The sequence below is a fragment of the Mustela lutreola genome, chromosome 15 (assembly GCF_030435805.1).
Source record: "Mustela lutreola isolate mMusLut2 chromosome 15, mMusLut2.pri, whole genome shotgun sequence".
NCBI classification, from domain to species: Eukaryota; Metazoa; Chordata; class Mammalia; order Carnivora; family Mustelidae; genus Mustela; species Mustela lutreola.
The window spans coordinates 45,646,333-45,665,036 of NC_081304.1; the positions used below are offsets into that span (position 1 = coordinate 45,646,333).

The 18,704-nt window shown below is 39.4% G+C and overlaps 1 protein-coding gene across 2 annotated transcripts in view; it reads right to left on the reverse strand.

The window, feature by feature from the left end:
* SMG6 (SMG6 nonsense mediated mRNA decay factor) overlaps window positions 1-18,704 on the reverse strand; it is a 249,835-nt gene that overhangs the window by 105,378 nt on the left and 125,753 nt on the right. The window lies entirely within an intron of this gene.

Sequence of the window (18,704 nt, forward strand, 5' to 3'; positions counted from 1 at the left end):
CATCCCAATCAAACTTCTGAAAACCAGAGATAAAAAGATAATATTTTAAGCAGACTCCTCCCCCCCAAAGAAACATTATACAGAGAGGCATATGAATGCTGATTTCTCCTGAGAAAACAATGGGTGCCAGATAATAAGAGAAACACATTATGAAGATGCTGAAAGAAAATAAAAACCAAACTTCAATCCAGAATTCTATATCAGTTTTTTAAAAAATCCTTTAAAATCAAAGATAAAAGGTGGTGTGGAGAAAAAGATATTTTTAGATAAACAAAAGCTACAGGAATTTGTCACCTGCCACCCACTGTGTCCTTTAGGCTCAAGAGAAATGATTATCATCTGGAAATTTAACTCTAAAGAATGAAAAGCACCAGTAAATAAGTAGATAGATATAAAAGTTTGTATTTTCTTTTTGTTTGTAATTTACTTAAAAGATAACAAAGTAGAAATAATAATGGTATGGTAGGGTTTATATCGTATGAAAAGTCAAAGAGAAGATGAATGCACTGGGTGCCTGGGTGGCTCAGTCGGTTAAGCAACTGCCTTTGGCTCAAGTCATAATCCTGGAGTACCAGTATAGAGTCCTGCATCGGGCTCCCAGCTCCATGGGGAGTCTGCTTCTCCTCTCTCATGCTCTCTCTCTCAAATAAAAAAATAAAATCTCAAAAAAAAAAAAAAAAGAAGAAGGAAAATAAATGCACTGAACAAGAGGGAATGGGTAAATGAAATTATACTATTTTGTAATGATTACATTTGTAAACCATGAAGGAGGAAGCACAGGTGTGAAGTGTAAAAAGTTACAATACTGACCTTAAAATATATTCTGAAAAGGTAAGGATGCAAATCATTAGCCCTAGAACAACTAAAAAATTTTAAGGGTATAATTAAGAAGGCAAAAACAAAGATTTGTTAAAACAAAACAAACTGATCACAAAGAAAAATTTAAAAACCCAAATTTCATCAGATTAAAACCATTTGCTTTTCAAGTTTGTTAAAAAAAATTTTTTTTAAGATTTTTATTTATTTATTTAACAGGCACAGATCACAGTAGGCAGAGAGACAGGCAGAGAGAGAGGGGGAAGCAGGCTCTCTGACAAGAAGAGAGCCCAATGCGGGGCTCGGCTCCATCTCAGGACCCTGGGATCATGACCTGAGCTGAAGGCAGAGGCTTAACCCGCTGAGCCACCTAGGCGCCCCTTAAAAAAAATTTTAAAAAGCTAGCCATACAGGGTGAGAAAATACTCACAGGACACGTATCTGACAAGGATTTGTTGTCAGAATATATAAAGAACTTTCACAACTCTATAAGAAAACATCAATATCCCAAATTTTGAAAATAGGCTGTGGATCTGGACATTTCACAAATGAGGACCTATAAATTATTAATAAACACAAGAAAAAAATGTTCATCATTAATTAGACAAATGCCATTAAAACTAAAATGAGATCGGGTGCCTGAGTGGTTCAGTGGGTTATGTCCAAACTCAAAGTGAATGGATAAACTGATAAATACTACTCATCAGTGAAAGGAATAAACCACTAGAGAAACACAACATGCACCAATCTCACAGATACCATGCTGAGTGAAAGAATACATTGTAGGATTCCACTTACAGGAAATTCTAAAATAGGTAATACTAATCTATAGTAAAAATAATCAGGGGCACTTGGGTGGCTCAGTTGCTTCAGCATCTGTCTTTGGCTCAGGTCATGATCCTGAGGACGAGCCCCACGTTGGGCTCCCTGCTCTGCAGGGAATCTGCTTCTTCCTCTCTCTCTGCATAAACCACCCACCGCCCGCCCTGCCGATGCTCTCTCTAAACAAATAGATAAAATCTTTTTTTAAAAAAGACTAATAACTTCAGCTTTTTTTTTTAATTAAAGATTTTTATTTATTTATTTGACAGATCACAAGTAGGCAGAGAGGCAGAGAGAGAGAGAGAGAGGGGAGGAAGCAGGCTCCCTGCCGAGCAGAGAGCCCGATGTGGGGCTCGATCCCAGGACCCTGAGATCATGACCTGAGCTGAAGGTAAAGGCTTTAACCCACTGAGCCACCCAGGCACCCCTGATAAAATCTTTTTTTAAAAAATAGATAAAATCATTTTTTAAAAAAGATTTTATTTATTTGTTAGAGAGACAGAGAGAGAGAGCACAGCAGGGGAACAGCAGGCAGAGGGAGAAGCAGGCTCCTTGCTGAGCAAGGAGCCCGATGCAGGACTCAATCCCAGGACCCTGGGATCATGACCCAAGCCGAAGGCAGACACTTAACTGACTGAGCCAATCAGATGTCCCTAAATAAATAAAATCTTTAAAAAAAAAAATTAGATTCGTGGCTGCCCAAGATGGGTAGTGAGACTGGGGAGAATAACTGTAAAGAGGCACTTAGGAACATTTTAGGGGAAGGTAACACTCTCTATCTTGATTGGGGTGGTCATTACTTACTCAGGTATATATATAGGTATATATACACCATCAATACATTCAAATATAAGATTTTATTATATGTAAATTATATGCCAACAAGTTGATTAATAAAAGGAAATTATTAACTTTAATAAAGACGATTTTCAGATATCTAAAATTATAAAGTAAAAACATAATAGTCTCTTACATATATGAGAATTACATTAAAGAAAATAAAGAGTGGGACAGGAAGTACAGAGGCAGACATTTGTGTCAACAGTTAAATCTTCAATCTAGGTAACATACTTCATCCTCTCACCCACTGCAACTTTATTTTATTTATTTGTGAGACACAGAGAGAGGATAAGCGGGGAGACGGTCAGAGGGAGAAGCAGACTCCCTGCTGAGTGGGGAACCTGATGTGGTGGTTGATCCCCGGACTCCAGGATCATGACGTGAGCCAAACACTTAACCGACTGAGCCACCTCAACTTTTTTTTTTTAATTGTGGCTCATATTTATTTAGTCTTGAACCAAAGATGTATGTATATCAGTGGATAGGCAGGCAAACTTCCATCCATCACTCACCTTCAGGTTTTTATGTATCAGTTACCCCCATCAACCAACTCCAAGAGTGCTTGTTTATCTCTAAGCATCCTGCCTGCAAAGTCTGGAGCTCAAGGCATTGTCCTGATTTTTTTGGTTTTTATATGTTATACTGCCACTACTCTTAAGATTTTTTTGCTCTTGGGCACACCTCTAAAATGATGTAGATCACCCTGTGCATAAATTCATCCTCTTAGAGCACTCTCAAGAGTTTCCCAAAAATAAATTAAGTTCTCTCTCCAAAGACTAATATTCTAGACACTCAGGTGTCCTTGGGTGGCAGGACATTCATTCTAAGATGTGAAGAACATCCAACCCAGAGAGAAAGCAGCAGATAAATTCAATCTGAGCATCCATGCCCCTCACATGAACTTTTATTTCTTTGTTCATTCTCAAGAACTATTATGTGAGATTAGATAATCTCCCCAAACCAGGTGAAGAATTCCCAAGCTTGGGACACCTGGGTGGCTCAGTCAATTGAGAGTCTGCCTTCCACTCCCTGGGATCAAGTCCTGGAAGGGGCGGGGGGATGGGGGTTCCCTGCTCCTCTCTCTGCATTCTCTGCCTGCCCTCCTCCACTGCTTGTGCTCTCTCTCTCTCTCTCTGATAAAATAAAAAAAATAAAATCTTAAAAAAAAAAAAAAAGAATTCCCAAGCTCCTGGTGGAAAGTCAAGCTCCCAGTGAAAATAAAAGAACTGTCAAAGTTAAGAAGAGAACTGGAGGGGGCGCTTGGGTGGCTCTGTGGGTTAAGCCGCTGCCTTCGGCTCAGGTCATGATCTCAGGGTCATGGGATCGAGTCCCGAATTGGGCTCTCTGCCCGGCAGGGAGCCTGCTTCCTCCTCTCTCTCTCTCTCTGCCTGCCTCTCTGCCTACTTGTGATCTCTCTCTGTCAAATAAATAAATAAAATCTTTAAAAAAAAAAAAAGAAGAGAACTGGAGGTATACTAAGAAATAATTGTTCAACCACTCTACTACCATATTTATATCCAATGAAGAGTACGTGCTCTCAACTTAGATTGCTTGGATTTGGTTCATTCTTACCTGTGTTCATCCTGGGCAAGTTCTTTCATAAAGTTCAAATTCCCATGGGGCTTCTGTGACATTTAATTGAGATAATGTAAAGCATTAAAACAGTACTTAGCACATGATAAACACTCATTAAAAGTCAGATGTTTGGGGCGCCTGGGTGGCTAAGTGGGTTAGGCCACTGCCTTCGGCTCGGGTCATGATCTCAGGGTCCTGGGAGTCCCGCATCAGGCTCTCTGCTCAACAGGGGGCCTGCTTCCCTTCCTCTCTCTCTGACTGCCTCTCTACCTACTTGTGATCTCTCTCTGTCAAATAAATAAATAAAATCTTTAGAAAAAAAAAAAAGTCAGATGTTTTGCTCAGAGCCCTCTTAGGAAAAGAGATCCAGACATGTGACTCTTCATATATACTCTGGAAAAACATATCTATAGCATTCTGAATATAACTTTTTGAAGAACTCAGAAACCTATCTGGCAACCATGAGGGCAAAGTATATGAACTCTTAGGTAATATGTCCTACATTCCAAAGTTAAAGACAAAATGAGGAAGACTATTTATGCCAGAAATCTTTACTATTTTTACCTGGGCCAAAATCTTTGCCAGATGATTACAACCCTGGCAGCCACCGAAAAACAGCTGTTCTCAAACCATCAGCATCACCTGGGAACTTGTTAGAAATGTAATTTTTTCTGTCTCTTCCTCCCAAATAATCATAAACCACTGGAGACTGGGCCCAGGAATTGGGTGGTTTAACAAAGCCTCCAGGTGATTCTGAAGAATGCAAAAGTATGAGAATTATTATCCAAGAACAAAAAGAACACCTAGTCATTGACCTATCCATAGCATAAGCATAAAGATAATGGAGTTAGTTCAAGGGACACCTGGGTGGCTCAGTTGGTTAAGCGGCTGCCTTCAGCTCAGGTCATGATCCCAGCGTCCTAGGATTGAGTCCCACATCGGGCTCCTTGCTTGGCAGGGAGCCTGCTTCTCCCTCTGTCTCTGCCTGCCTCTCTGTCAAGCTGTGCTCACTTGCTCTCTCTCCCTCTATCCCTGACAAATAAATAAATAAAATCTTTAAAAAAAAAAAAAGATAATGGAGTTCAATAGGGCCCACTTGGGGAATTAGGTTTATAAATCAGGCAATAACTGATAAATCTGAAAGTACTGGAGTAAACAGAAGTAGTAAACAGTAATTCTACAAATTTATCAACAATTAGTAAAGAGAAAGAGCACAGAGGTGAGGGAGAGCCATAATGAGGTAGGCTGAGAGATACACACGATACAAATGGTTAGTGCCAAAGGGCCACTGATGAAATGAATCATCAAACAAAGCAGCCCATCAAGGTGTTTACTGCACTTCAAGTGAGAAGGGGAAAATTTTTTTATAATACTTGATAGAAACCAGAGGCCTTCTCAAAATACTACATAGCTTTTATTAAGTTTATATTCTTATCAAGAACGTCTTCCACTAAACAGGCAAAATAGAAAAGAAAATAGATACAGTTCATAGTTCATTTCTAAATGTCTGGCTGGACATGGCTTTTCTTTAGATATCTAGGGACTGATAGGGAAGAATGAAGAGGAAAAACAGACTCAAAGGGTGAAAACAAACAAAAGATCTTATCTAGCGCAGTGGCAAAGTAACATCCATGCTCTTACTACCTAAACCATAGAATGTTGCATCCCTCCCAAGTTTCCAAAAGTTCTCATCTCATTTAATATAAAAATAAAACATTCTAATACAAAGGCAACTACAGAAAGTTCAAAAGTGGGGCACCTGAGTGGCTCACTGGGTTTAGGCCTCTGCCTTCAGCTGGGTCGTGATCTCAGAGTCCTGGGGTCAAGCCCCATATCAGGCTCTCTGCTTGGCGGGGAGCCTGCTTCCCTCTCTCTCTCTGCCTGCTGCTCTGCCTACTTGTGATCTCTCTCTCTCTCTGTCAAAAGAATAAATAAAATCTTAAAAAAAAAAAAAAAGAAGAAAAACAAAGTTCAAAAGTTATTCATAAACAACCATCACAGGGGCACCTGGGTGCTCAATGAGTTAAGCATCTGACTCCTGATTTTGCCTCAAGTCATGATCTCATGGTTCTTGGATCAAATCCTGCATCAGGCTCCATGCTCAGTGGGAAGTCTGCTTGAAATTCTTTCTCCCTTTCCCTCTGCCCCTCCCCCTACTCATGCACTCACTCTCTCTCTAAATTAAATAAATCTTTAAAAATTTTTAAAAAACAGCCATCACAAATCATTAAGAAAAAAATGGATGAGCATTCTAATAGTAAAATGGGCAAAGAACATAGGCAGTTTATAAGAAATGTAATGCCAATAAGCACAGAAGTTTTAGTAATCAAATCAACCCCACTGGTAATCAAAAAATGAAAATCAAAACAATGAAATACTGCTTTTTGCCCATCTCTGGAAAAGTTAGGAAAAATTAAACCATAAGGATGCTAGAAAACAAATACTCTTATACTCTGTAGTTTAAATGGCTTATACCCTTTATTTGGAGGGCAATTTGGCACTACCTATCAAAACTCTTAAAAATATACATATATCTTTGACTTAGTAACTGCAATTCAAAAATCAACTAACAAAAGATGTATGTAAAGATTTCTGCCAGAGAGGGCATCATTTAAATAAATGAAAAGTGAGTAACTTCCTAAAATGCCTAATAGTTGAGGACTCTGCAAAGATTATGGTACGTCCACACAAATGAATATAAGGCAGCCACTAAAATTCATGCTAGGTGAACATGGAAATATATGCAGGATATATTTACTGTTAAGTGAACAAAGTAGATTACAAAACAGTATATATGATTTGATTCTATTTCTGTCAAAAAGCAAAAAAATTTCACGTCTGTCTGTCAATCCATCTACCCAACCAGGAAAGAAGTATCACAGAAACTTTTCTTCTCCTTACTCATAAATCTTGATTTTCCTAGTTATTTCTAAAATGAGCATCTATTTCATAATACAAAGAAAAGTTTTGGGTTTTTTTTCTTTTTTCTTTTTTTTTTTTAGGATTTTATTTATCCATTTGACAGAGAAAGAGTGAGGGAGAACAAGTAGGGGAAGCAGCAGAGGGAGAGGGAGGAGCAGGCTCCCTATCAAGCAAGGAGCCCCAACACGGGGCTGGATCCTAGGCCCCTGGGATCCTGACCTAAGCTGACTGAAGGCAGACACTTAACTAACTGAGCCACCCAGGCACCCGAGAAAGGCTATTTTTGTAACAAACAAACAAACAAACAAACAAAAAAGCTCCTTAAAAAGCACAGACCTGGGCACCTGGTTGACTCAGCTGGTTGGGCGGCTACCCTCGGCTCAGGTCATGATCCTGGACTCCTGGGATCGAGTTCCTCGTCTGGCTCCTGGCTCATCCGGGAGTCTGCTTCTCTCACTGACCTCTCTCCTCCTATGCTCTCTCTCTCAAATAAATAAATAAAATCTTTAAAAAAAAAAAAAAAGGCACAGACCTCTGAATTAAATAATTCTACTTCCAATATCCCAAATGAAGTGACCAAGCTGGATACATAGAATATATTCCCATGTCCTGGTATCTGCCCACTGCTTATTGTGTTCACTGCCATGGCTGTGGTATCAGAATAGTACCTGATGCACAGCAGTCAATAGCTCGTAAACAGGAAAATGCCATCCATCCGCCATAAATCATAAAGAATTCCTACCAGATGGAAAGAGGACAGATGGAAGCAGATCACTAAGAGCCAATTAACAGCTTGCACTCCTAAGAAATCCACTTACATTTTATTTTTTTAAGAAGTCAACTTAAAAAAAAAATCTTATTTGGTTACATGTTAGTATGGGGATAAGGAATTGATTTTTGTATACTGACTTTATATGAAGCAACTCTGTTAAACTGACTTACCCTATTAATTTATCCTTGGTTTTTTTTTTTAAAGACTTTCTATGTATCACATTTGCCAACAAAGACATCTTTAGCTTGATTTTTCACCCTTCCAAATCTTTTTTTTTTTTCAATCATTTTTATTAACATATAATGTATTACCAAAACATCTTTTTTAAAATAAGAGTTTAGGGGCACTTGGGTGGCTCAGTGGGTTAAAGCCTCTGCCTTCAGCTCAGGTCATGATTCCAGGGTCCTGGGATCAAGCCCCACGTCGGGCTCTCTGCTCAGCAGGGAGCCTGCTTCCTCCTCTCTCTCTGCCTGCCTCTCTGCCTACTTGTGATCTCTGCCTGTCAAATAAATGAAAATCTTTAAAAAAATAAAATAAAATAAGAGTTTATCTGAGAGAGAAAGAGAGAGCATGCGTGAGCACAAGCCAGAGGAGGGGCAGAGGGAGAGGAACAAGCAGACTCCCCACTGAGCAGGGGACCCGATGCTGAACTCGATTGCAGAACCCTGGGATCATGACTTGAGATGAAGGCAGTTGCCTAACCAAATGAGCCACCCAGGGGCCCCTCCAATCATATTTTTAATACTTTATTACTTTTTCTTGTCTTACTGTACTGGCTAGGACCTCCTACATAAACTACATAATTATCATCCCTGTGTTGTTCTATTTCTTGACCTACTTGGTCAAGGTCCTCATTTTGTGCCAAGTTTTTTTGTTTAATGCATTTCCATATGCAGATTTCATAATTTAAAAGGTTAAAAAAGAAGAAGAAGAAGAAGAAAGCACCAAGAGAAGTAAAAAATGAAAAGCCTGTAAAATTCTCCAGTTTGGAAGGGTGTATTAGTCACCTATTGGTGCTGTAACAAATTACTACAAATTTAATGGCTTAAAACGATACAATTTATTACTTTACAGTTCTAAAGGTCAGAAATTCTAAAATCAAGGTGTTCACAGGGTGTTGTCAGTTTTATCAGTTAACAAGGTGTTGACAGTGTTCTCAGACCCTTGGTGTTCTTGGGAGTTCTTGGTGCTTCCTTGTCTTTTTTAGCATCTAGAGGCCACCTGCATTCTTTGGCTCATAGTCCCTCCCCTTATCTTCAAGGCCAGCAGCACACTATCTCCAAATCTCTCTCACTGGGACCTTTAATTCCATCATCACATCTTTTTCTGACTTTTTTTTTTTTAAAGATTTTATTTATTTGACAGAGAGAGATCACAAGTAGGCAGAGAGGCAAGTAGAGAGAGAGAGAGAGAGAGAGGAGGAAGCAGGCTCCCCGCCGAGCAGAGAGCCCGATGTGGGGCTCGATCCCAGAACCCTGAGATCATGACCTGAGTGGAAGGCAGAGGCTTAATCCACTGAGCCACCCAGGCGCCCCTCTTTTTCTGACTCTTGACATTCCTACCTTCTTATAAGGACCCTTGTGATTACATTAATCACATGTGAGCAATCTAGGATCATCTTCCCATCTCAAGATTCTTACTTAACTTAATCACATCTGCAAAGGCACCGCTACCTCTGCCTTGTAAGGTAACATTCAACAGGTTTCAGGAATTAAGATGTGAACCATTTTCAATGGGCCATTATTCTGTCTACTGCAAAGTGTGAGGGCATAGGGTAGATGTAGAACACCACTTGGAAGCTTTTTTACAGCTCCAAATCAGTAACACTCACAATCAGCATTTCAGGGGTAAACTACCATACTAAATGGGAAGTGGCCAGGGGTGCCTACGTGGCAGATCTGGTTAAGTATCCAACTCTTGGTTTCAGCTCAGGTCATGATCTCAGGGTTCTAAGATCTCAGGGTTCTAAGCTGTTTCGGATTCTGAGCTCAGTGCAGAGTCTGCTGGGGATTCTCTCTCCCTCTTCCTTGGGCCCTCCTCTTGCTATCTCTTTCTCCCAAAATAAATAAATAAATCTTTAAATAATAGAGTGGCCGGGGAGTAGAATTTCCTCTTGACATGACCACAGCTCCAGTGAGGAGGTCGGAAATTGCCATATCATTTATGTGAAACAGAGATCAGACACAGGAAACTAGCTCTGGTGTAGTAGCTCCACTATATACAGAGTAGCAAATGTAGAAAATAAATTCATTTAGTAAGATTGGATACCACCTGGCCTCCTCCCCACTCCCTTAGGGTTATGACTTGGTAATACTTACAAAACTTATAATAACCAGCTATAGATTTGACAAGATTTTAAATAGTATTTGTAGACAAAGGAGAAATCCCATGAGAATCTACATAACCTATTTTGAAGCAGATTATCAGACCTGAGGACACCTTTCTTTGTTCAAAGAAATATAACTGGCCAGAATCAGATTATAGAAATCCAAGTTGGGGCTTATGAAAAGGGTCTGCAACATTAAAAGTGGAGAACATAGCACACAAAAAGATAGAGAAACAAAGCATATTTGCAGGGAGTATGGGGAATGTTAAATGAAGAAGATATTCTTAAAACTGAATTTTTAAAATCATAGACTCTGTGAAGTATGATAAAAGAAAAATGACAAAACAAAGATAGATTAAACAGACTTGGATAAAAGGTAGGCAAAAATATAAAGATTCCAGGATAAAACAGGGAAGTAATATGAGTTAACATATAATACATTAGCAGACTTAAAAACTGAATTAGAGGGGCGCCTGGGTGGCTCAGTCATTGAGTGTCTGCCTTCAGCTCGGGTCATGATCCCAGGGTCTTGGGATCGAGCCCCACTTCGGGCTCCCTGCTCGGCAGGAAGCCTGCTTCTCCCTCTTCGCTCCCCCTTCTTGTGTTCCCTCTCTGTCTCTCTCTCTGTCAAATAAATAAATAAAATCTTAAAAAAAAAAACCTGAATTAGAAGGAATAAAAAGTAGAATCAGCATTTTAAAAATCTCGGGACGCCTGGGTGGCTCAGTTGGTTGAGCAGCTGCCTTCGGCTCAGGTCATGATCCCGGCGTCCTGGGATCGAGTCCCACATCGGGCTCCTTGCCCTCCGCAGGGAGCCTGCTTCTCCCTCTGACTCTGCCTTCCACTCTGTCTGCCTATGCTCGCTCTCGCTCACTCTCTCTCTGACAAATAAATAAAAATAAAAAAATCTTTAAAAAAAAAAAAAAAAAAATCTCAATCAATTCCAGAGAATATAAACTTGCAAAGCTCTCCGACAATGCAGAGGCAAAGCAAAAAGAGATGAAAATGACAGAAAGAGGTGTAGAAGACAGTGAAGAAAAGAATAGAATAAACAGAACATTAGCAATCAAGGACACGAAAACTTTTCTGGTCCAAAGATAGAAGTGGTTCTGCTTATTAAAAAGCTCATTAGGTGTCCATAAAAAATTAAAGTACAAAGCCCAACATCTAAATAAATCTTTGTACAATCTGAAATTCAAGATTATAAAAGACTGTAAGTTACCCCCTTTGGACCAAAGAAAGAGTCTGACTTCAAAGGAAGGAAAGTCAGACTTTCCTCCAATTTTTCCTAACCATTAATGCAATGGGATAATACCTATAGTTTTAAGGGGGAAAAAAAGTTGACTTAAGCTAAGCTGCCATTCATGTGCAAGGGCAAAATAAAAACTATTTCAAAATGTAAGTGCATTTGAAATGCAATGAACACCACACTATCATTTTAATCATTTAGGTATATACATGTATAAATATGTTTTAGTCAGTATATAAGCAGTCTAAAAAGGTAAATATGAAATTGTTAGCAGCAGTTACTCCTGGCAGGTGGTTTTTGACTGTATATATTTTTGTGAATTATTTGATTCTTCTGCATAAGTATGTATATTACTACTGAATAGCAGATGAGTCAAGGACATAATAAAAATGGGAAACCCGGGACGCCTGGGTGGCTTAGACGGTTAAGCATCTGCCTTTGGTTCAGGCCATGGTTTCAGAGTGTCCTGGGATTGAGTCCTGCATTGGGCTCCTTGCTCAGCAGGGAGCCTGCTTCTCTCTTGGACTGTGGCTCCCCAGCTTGGGCATTCTCTCTCTCTCTGACAAATAAAAGTCTTTAAAAAAAAGGGGGGGGGGGGAGCCAGAGAGTAAAAGACCTGATGGTGAGCACTGAAAACACTTAATACAAAATTAATTCTAAATAACTACTGTAAATTCAGAAACAACATGGAATTGTGTGAAAAAGAAAATACAGGGCGCCTGGGTGGCTCAGTGGGTTGAGGCCTCTGCCTTCAGCTCAGGTCATGATCTTAGGGTCCTGGGATCGAGGCCCGCATCGGGCTCTCTGCTCAGCGGGGAGCCTGCTTCCTCCTCTCTCTCTCTCTGCCTGCCTCTCTGCCAACTTGTGATCTCTGTCTGTCAAATAAATAAATAAAAATCTTAAAAAAAAAAAAAAAAAGAAAATACATATTTGTAAGCAGCCCTAATTTCCATATCTTAAATACATGAGTCAATAGCTGTGGCTTTTTTTCTATTCTTGATGTTGATACTTTGAGAATAGAGGATCAAGTATGTTTTTAAATAAATTAGTCACTGGTAGCACTTGAATATTTTCTAGACCACCAAACAACAAAGGCAATATATTGCCCAAAACTACACACACACGTATGTATGCACGTGTACAAGTATATATATATATATATATATATATGTATATATAATACATATAGTATATCTTGGGGCACCTGGGTGGCTCAGTGGGTTAAAGCCTCTGCCTTCAGCTCAGGTCATGAACCCAGGGTCCTGAGATCCAGTCCCACAGCAGGCTCTCTGCTCAGCAGGGAGCCTGCTTCCCTTCCTTTCTCTCTGCCTGCCTCTCTGCCTACTTGTGATCTCTGTCAAATAAATTTTAAAAACTTAAAAAAATATGTATAGTATATATAAGTGTATAAAAGACATAAAACAAGAACAAAGCATATACTGGACAGTCTAATTTTATGAAAAGAAAAGAATAAGGATACACATTTAAGCATGGGGAAGACTGGGAGGACTTAAACTATGCTATTAACACTGATTAATTTTAGGTGGTAGTTTGCAGGTGATTTTTATTTTTTGTGCTTTTCCCTATTTTCCATTTAAACATTTTGGGGTAATTATGTATACAACAAACAACACTCCAAAAATGTCATTTAACAAATAAATAAGCAGACAAGCCAGGAGTTCCAAAACTTGGACAATTTAAGCCCCATCTTTAACCTCAACAACATATTTAAGTATGACAAAGTTTCCTAGGATCCTACATCCAGAAAGAAAGCAAAAATGACTGTAAGAATGAATGGGATGTGATATGAGACTCAAAACACCAAATTATAATGTGATTTATAATAATTTATTTCCCCAATCAACCCAAAGAATGGCCGCAGCATTAGCTTACTGAAAAGTTCTTCACTTAGTTCTTGGTCAGACAATATGGGGAGTAAGACAAATAAAACTACTATGGGGATGATAGAATAAGCACTGCTTACACCTCTGCATGCATAAATGCATCAGTACCTTTAAATAACTAGAGCTTCAGGAAAGTTCTTTAGATAAAGGAAAGACTACATATCCTATAGAAACACTGTAGATCCTTGGTTAGTATCACCAGTTACATACATAGATTTTGAAGATGACAATTAAGCCTTTTTTTTTTTTTTTTTTTACACTGACTAAGGCACACCATGAACTGAACATCTTTCTCCTAAAACAGTTTCCTTTTCATCATTTCTCCTATCTGCATATAGGGCTGTTGGGGTTTCAATGAGAAAGCATGTAAAGAGTTTGGCGCAGTGCCTGGAAGGCGATTAGTGCCTGCAAGAGCTTAACTTCATTATTATTACAGTTCGATTACTTTTTTAATCACTTATGCACATAATGTAGCAGAAAAGACACAGAATTTTATTTGTTTTGCCTCCTTTCAGGATGGCTATATATTACTGTTTTTAACCACAAGTTATTATAGAAAATTTCATACATACACAAAAGTAGAACACTATAATGAAATCAATCCACCCATTATTCAGATGTAATAATGATCAATATTTGGTCTTTTCATTCATGCTTCTATCCATAAATTATTTTGAACCAAATCCTAGACACCAAATCTGGAGGATTTAAAAAAAAAATTTTTTTTAATTTTTCTTAAGTAAACCTATGCCAAACACTGGGCTCGAACTTATGAACTCGAGATCAACAGTTTCACGCTTGGGGCGCCTGGGCGGCTCAGTTGGTTAAGCGTCCAACTCTTGGTTTTTGTCTCAGGTCATGATCTCAGGGTCATGAGTTCGATCCCTGTGCTGATCCCTGCGTCAGTCTCCAAGTTCAGTGGGGAGTCTGCTTGAGATTCTCTCTCTCTCCCTTTCCCTCTGCCACTCCCCGCTTCCCTCTCTGGAAGGAAGGAAAGAAAGAATGAATCCATGCTATACAGATGGAGCCAGCCAGGAGTCCCAGAACATGAAGTTTTAAAGTACTACAGAAAAGGAAGGGTTCTAAACCTACACTTCCTTACTAACTACATGACCTTGGGTAAGTAAATTACTTATCCCTTCTGAATTTAGATGTCCAGCAGCCACACAAGAACCTAAGGTCACTTTCTTTGCCCTGGCTGGCTCTGTTTCAACATCTGTGATGTTTGTTTCAGAATGTAACTGGTTCCACTCTGCTTTTACCCTCATCTGATTTTTCTTCTGGATGATTCCAATAGCTACCTGTTTTCTTACCTCTTGCTCATCCCACACCCAGGTTTGTTTGTTTGTTTTTTTAACCTTTTTTTTAAAGCTAAATACTAGTCCTGCAAGATGTTAAATAAAAAAAGATCACTGGTAAATCAAGTTTGGGAAAGACTGCAAAGTCTATTCTCACAGTACACTATGTTAAAGCTCCAGTAAGTCTTACAGTATTGGGTTCTGTTTAATGTTGTTAATTTTTTTAAATTATTGTTTTTAGAGAGAGATAAAGAAAGAGAGAGAGAGAGAAAGAGAGAGAGAGAGATAGCATAAGTGGGGGTAGGGGCAGCAGGAGAGGGGAAGAGTGAGAAGCAGACTCCCCACTGAGCAGGGAGCTCGATGACTTGGGACTCAATCTCACAATCCTGAGATCATGACCTGAGCCGAAATCAAGAGTTGGATGCCTAGCTGACTGTGGCCACTCCAGGCATCCCTGCTTAACATTACTTTACCATAACTTGTATGATCATGAAAGTCTTTTACTTTCATCTAACAATTAAGAACCTATAAAACTAGAGTTCCACAGAACATGCTTAGAAAATACAATGATACACTAATGCCAAATCAGTGCTCCTTAAGCAATGCCTTCTTTGGAATATTACCAGCTCAACAGAATTTCAAGAGTTCCTCCTTAATTACAGGTTCAAATTAACTTGTGTTGCTTCTCACGTTTGTACATGCCACCAACTGCTTCCCAAACTAGGATGTTTGCTTTACAAGTCTAGATCTCTCTTGTTCTGTGTGTAAGACAGTATAATACAGACATGCTCAGTAAATACCTGTTGAATGGGCATCAAGGTGGGACCAAACATGGGACCAATCTGGACAGCACTGAAATTGCACATGTTGCTGCTACTGACAAGTCCTTGACATATTTTACATTTCTTGGTACTGAACACTAAAAGCTGGAGAAAATACTGATCTCTTTCAGATTTCTAAAAGGCTGAGGTTCCTAAAGATTCCCTCCATAGCTGACCTAAAGATTCTAGGTCAGCTATGCAGATGACGCATACAAGTTTATCAACATTTTTTCACTCTTCTCTTGAACTTCAGTCACCTCTTTGAAAAACCACCACCACCATCACAACAGAACAAACAACACAAAGGTACTAATACCTACTTGGCAGACTTATCAGGAGACTTAGAAGTACCTAATCCTGGGACCAATACATGCTAGATATAGAGACGTTATTTTCCTCTGCAATGGAGAATAAAGTAGAATTAAAAAAAAAAAAAAAAAAGGAAAGAAACATGTTATACAGAGTAGCTAGGGAAGACTGTTCTAACAAGGTGACATTTAGAAGGGAGTGAGAGAGCCACATAGCTCTCTGGGGACACAGTGTTCTGGGTTAAGAGGAAAGCAAGTGCAAAGATCCTTAGACATGAGTGCTTGGCTTGTGTGAAGAATAGCAAGGACACCAATGTGACTAGAGCATATCGAGTAGGAGGTGAGCAGTAGGAGCTGACATCAGAGTTAAGGGCGGGTAGAGGTGGTGTCATATCACTGAGAGCATTGCAGGATGTTGTTAAAACTCTGGCTTTTAGGGTGCCTGGGTTCAGTTCATTGAACAACTGCCTTTGGCTCAGGTCATGATCCTGGAGTCCCAGGATCGAGTCCCGCAACAAGCTCCCTATTCAACAGGGAGTCTGCTTCTTCCTCTGACTCTCCCCCTTCTCATGCCTTCTCTCTCTCTCAAGTAAATAAAAATCCTTTAAAAAAAGAAAAACAAAACAAAACACCACCACCACCAAAACTCTGGCTTTTGCTCTAAGTGAGAAAAGCAGCTATCAGAAAGTACTGAACAAAGAAGTGACATGATCTTATTGATGTTTTAAAAAGATCACTCTGGGGCGCCTGGGTGGCTCAGTGGGTTAAAGCCTCTGCCTTCGGCTCAGGTCATGATCACAGGGTCCTCAGGTCATGCCCCACATCAGGCTCTCTGCTCAGCAGGGAGCCTGCTTCCTCCTCTCTCTGCCTGCTTCTCTGCCTACTTGTGATCTCTGTCTGTCAAATGAATAAATAAAATCTTTTTTAAAATCTTAAAAATAAATAAATAAATAAATAAAAAGATCATTCCACTTGTGCTGAAAACAGACTGGGGAGTAGGAGGAAGGAGGAACTAGAGAAACCAGTCAGAAGGCATTACAAAGAGCTGATCTAGAGTGGGGTGGTAAGAAAGATTTGTATCTGCATTTATTTTGAAGGTAAAGAAGACATGAACAGCTGATAAATTAGATATGGAGGTGTGAGAAAAAGAGAGTAGCCAAGAATAACCCCAAGAATTTTGATATAAGCTACCCAAAGTCAAAGTTGTTATTTACCAAGATGGGGAGAAGACAGACAGACCAGATTTATGGGAGAGTATGGATCTGGAGACATTATGTTTGACATACCTATTTCACAGTCCTTGAGGTGGAGACCTACCTTAGTCTCAAGCTGCCACGAGGTGCAACTGCCCTGGGGCAGCCTGTGAACCACTGCTATAGGCTGAGGGCATGGGCTGCTGGCTCTGTGTTCTTCTCTGGCCACATCATACACTCGTTATATGCTGCATTGTACCATATGCTGTATCACATACACATATCATACTGACACTACCACTGGGAGGGTTGATGAGGAGTTAGGGGTCAGCAAGTCTGAAGCTGGTTAGGCCTCCTTCCTTGTTCTGCACCAAAAGGCAGCTAAGCCAATAGCTGATTCCCAGAAGTACCCTCTAGAGTCAAACTCACCTTGTGATCACAGAAGAAGAGTACTAAGATCTCCTGGCCCAAGCCATGCTTACCCAGTTTCTCTTCTAACTGACCTTCTCCCACAACATATAAACACGGTGTTAGTTATCCTCAGCCTCACATACTACAATTCCCCATTATTATCCCCTTCTGACACTAGAAGAGCAGGATTTCACTCCCAACTTTTCACTGGAAAAGCATAAAATGAGTATTCCTCTTAGGAGAGAGAGAGTCTGACATTCCCAAGATATTAGTCATTAAACACATCCAAAGAGGAAGAGGTTTTTTATATGTCAATAGGTTTAACCAAGGGGAATATATGCAAAAATTATGCTATAAGGATCATGTCACTGTTTACAGCAGTACAAAAATTAAGAACAGTCCCTTGGCTCAATAAAGCAAAGACTAGTTAAAGAAACCTTGGCATACAGAAGAATACAAAGTAATAATCAAAAATGATTCCATAGAGGGCACTCAGTTGGTTAAGCAGCCGACTCGATTGTAGTTCAGGTCAAGACCTTGGGGTCCCAAGATCAAGCTCCATGTTGGGCTCCACGCTTGGCACAGAGTCTCCTTGAGATTCTATCTTCCTCTCCCTCTGTCCCACCCACTTGTTCTCCTCTATCTCTCCCTCTAAAATAAATAAATAATATCTTTTTAAAAAATGATTCCATATAAGAATACACTAAAAAAAGATTTGGTGAAAAAAATCAGATTATAGTCTGTATAACAATTCTTAGTTTTATATTTAAAAAAGTGTCATTGGGGAGGGTATGTGCTATGGTGAGTGCTGTGAAGTGTGTAAACCTAGCGATTCACAGGCCTGTTCCCCTGGTGATAAAAACACATTATATGTTTATTAAATAAATAAATAAGCAAAGATAACTATATAAATAAAAAAGTGTGTATGCTAGTAGTTAAATATGATTATGATTAGCAAAAATAACAGAGATGTTACCACTAGGTAAAAGGACTGTGGATAAATTTTTCTTTCTTTTTTTTTACTTGTCTATAATGAACATATAACTCTTTCCTACAAAGAACACGTTTAAACATTTTAAATCTTCAATATAGCAATATTTTTTAATCAATATAATCTCTTTCATATTTACAGTTTATGGCTGGGATTTAGTTTTTACTATTTGGTATTTTTTTAAAAAACATCTATCTGGGGTGCCTGGATGGCGCAGTCGGTTAGAAAGCTGGCTCTTGATTTTGGTTCTGGTCATGCTCTCAGAGTCCTGGGATCAAGCCCTGTATTGGGCTCTGTGCTCAGTGGGAGTCTACTTGAGAATTCTCTCTCCCTCTCCCTCTATCTCTGCCCCTTCCCCATCGCTAGCACATGCTCTCTCTCTCTCTACCTAAAACATATAAATAAATCTTAAAAAAAAGAAAAAAAAGCCATGCACTTATGTCTCTCTCTATATAC